This window comes from Lycium ferocissimum, unplaced genomic scaffold, assembly GCF_029784015.1.
Source record: "Lycium ferocissimum isolate CSIRO_LF1 unplaced genomic scaffold, AGI_CSIRO_Lferr_CH_V1 ctg21564, whole genome shotgun sequence".
Taxonomy (NCBI): domain Eukaryota; kingdom Viridiplantae; phylum Streptophyta; class Magnoliopsida; order Solanales; family Solanaceae; genus Lycium; species Lycium ferocissimum.
In genome coordinates, this window is record NW_026719782.1 from 10,138 (window position 1) to 13,195 (window position 3,058).

The window sequence follows — 3,058 nt, forward strand, 5'->3', positions numbered from 1 at the left end:
TCCTTCCGTGATGTCACATGAGATGCGGCACCACTGTCCACAACCGAGCCTTGACTCATCACAAGCAATATTTATCAGATCCGCATCAAGGATAGTAACAAGATCTTCGTAGTGACGAGCGGCAACACGATTGCCATCTTCTTTCTTTTCCTCCTTATCTCTATTCTCCTTTTTCAAAATCGGGCGTAGCTAACTTTGTGTGCCCTTTTTTCCCGCAATGATAGCACTCAATATCTTTAAGTACAGTTTCCGGATTTGCTTCTATGATGTTCTCTATTTTGAGAACCACGATTCTTGCCTCTCTCCCTAGTGTCGACTCACCAAGACATCGATGAGGAGGAACTTGAGATTTTCTTCTCATCTCTTCATTTAAAAGATCGCTCTTGGCAAGATCCATGTAGATCACACCATCGGAGATAATTTGATAATGAAGTTCTAATAATTTCCCAAGAATCTGGTAGGGAACCAAGTAGAAACAAGCCTTGAATTTCTTCATCAAAGTTAATGCCCATAGCAGATAACTGGTTCATGATCCCCTGAAAAATATTCAGATGATCTGTCATTGCGGAACCATCGTGGTATTTTAAACCCAGCATTTGCTTTATCAAAAACATCTTGTTGTTACCAGTTTTCCGAGCATACAAACTTTTAAGATGCTCCCATAGGGTCCGAGCACGTGTCTCCCTCGTAAATATGGTTCAACACATTATCGTCAACCCACCGTCTAATAAAGCCGCAAACCTCGCCGACGCAACAAATTCCACTCTTCATCGATTTATTATCGGGCTTTTTATTTGCAAAGACAAAGTTGATGAAAATTCTTGACATAAGAGCAAATCTTCCATTTGCCCTTCCAAATGGCATAATTTACGCCATTTAAAGTAACCATTCTACTAGTGTTGGCTTCCATCGTTTATCACAAATACAAATACTATTTTATTCGAAGACCAAAGTAATTCTTTCCGATGTGGAAGTTCGGATCTTCGCAACCACAGAAAGCATACTCGACATAACCTTGGCTCGATACCACTTGTTGGGAATAAAATAGCCCCGCAAAAATAATATTCACGGTATTAGTGATAAACGCGAACACTAATTTATGGTTAAATTAGCAAGAATAAAATGCAAAGAATAATGACACCAAGGTTTTACGTGGAAACCCTTCCGAATAAGGGAAAACCACGCCAAGAGGAAAATTTCGATATCACTATAGTAAGGAATTTTACACCGTGTAGTAACGAGTATAAATACTCCTAAGACCACTACACCCACAAAAGAAAACACTCTTTTGATTTTTCCCACCTTACTACAATATCACTCACACTCTATTTTTCTTCACGTACTATTTTCTTAAGGCCTACATGGAACACCTCACTTTGTCTTTCTCACTCGATATATTGTCGAGATTTTTAATTGCCTCTTCCAAATGAAGTTTAGAACTCTATTTATAAACCGTAAAATGCGTGAACAAAAACCGCGTGAAACAGAAACAAGAAACCGCGTTTTATACGCGTGAACGACATACACGTATTTACTATTCAACTACGGTGGCCCCACATGTCTGAGGGACCTACTCAACACTAACAAACTTATATCGAATGAACATAGGGAATATCCCCGAGGAGTTTAATCACTTATTTCCGACTCCCCCACAGGTACAAGTACTAAACTGAACCCCTTCTTTTTCTGATGCCGTTTTCTTCCTTTCAAGGTAGACAAAATTAATTTGGTAGTCTGGGAATCACTTATTTTAAAGGGAATGCTGCGTATCAAGGCTAAAAGAAGTAGACAAAAGAGTACTTGTTTACGGGAAATATTTGATAGTCTGTTTAAAGTTAGATTGGAACCATTATGGGATATGTTTGTCTGGTGATAGAACGAAACTAAACTAGCAGGATATTTAATGGTCTTTCAATGGGACCAAGAGGGGAAGTTGAAGATTCTTAGCCACATGCCTGGGATAATGTCACTGAAGTCCAGAACATATGTAGATTATGTTGCAATCTAAAGTCATTTTTCTTTGGTGAAATTTTGAATTGTCCCCTCTGTCCTTTTGCTTTTTATTGTTGCTCTGACTGTTACATATTCAGGAAAAGAAAAACAGAGTATTTAGAATTGTTCAAACCTTACCATAAACATTTAAAATTGAAAGAGCAGACATGAGATGATCTTTCTTCAAAGAGTTTCCTTTATAATCATTATCATTTGAGGATTCTATAATTGTTGATTGGTAGTTTGATTATTTCCTTTTTTTTTTTTTTTTTTTTTTTTTAAGCAGGCACAAGATTTAGGAAACACTCCTTCACCAATTGGACCAAGAAGTTCCTCATCATATAGATGTAACAACGGAGATAGAGCGAGTGGCAATTCGTAATCATCATTAGGATCAAAACTATATTTTTTGGGTATTGTTGATGAATAACTTTGAAACTCTAGCTTGAATTTGGATGTAATTTTGGGATACTTTTGTTTTAGTTATTGAATATTTTGCTCATTTAAACCTTTCAAGTGTTAAAATTATTATGGTGTTTGATTTCATAAAAGGTGAAATTACTACGAATGGTCTTTGATTTCATAAAAGGTACAAAAATAGGATCTAAATTTGGCAATACAGAATTGTCAACTGCTTAGGGTGGCTAAGCTGCCAAAATATTGTTTTATAAAATTACAAAATGGCAATATTAAAAAGTGCACTTAATGGCGGTTTAGCAGCATTACGGCAGTTTGAAACCGCCGTAATTTTCGCCTAAAACTAACAACATTTAGGGCGGTTTAAAACTGCGTAATTTTCCCTAAGACTAACGGCAGTTAAAAACCCCCGCAATATACTGATTATGGCGGTTTCGGGAAAACCGCTGTAATAGTATTAATGGGGCAATTTGCAGGATTGCCCTTCGCCGGAGGTGGTCAAATTGCCCTTCGCTGGAGGTGGTCTTTAATTTTTACCCCTCAAAATGGTGGTCTTTAAATTCTGTCCTTCACGTAGAATTTTGCTGGGCAGTTTTGCAAAATTCTGTCTTGCGATTTTTTTTTTTTTTTTTTTTAACTAAGTTGGGGT

At 37.0% G+C, this 3,058-nt stretch overlaps 1 long non-coding RNA gene across 1 annotated transcript; it reads left to right on the forward strand.

Moving 5' to 3' along the window:
- Nucleotides 1-1,580: 1,580 nt before the first annotated feature.
- On the forward strand, nt 1,581-2,520 carry LOC132043161 (uncharacterized). Its single transcript, XR_009411690.1, has 2 exons — nt 1,581-1,655; nt 1,712-2,520. It is a non-coding gene; the product is annotated as an uncharacterized LOC132043161 (long non-coding RNA).
- Nucleotides 2,521-3,058: the final 538 nt, after the last annotated feature.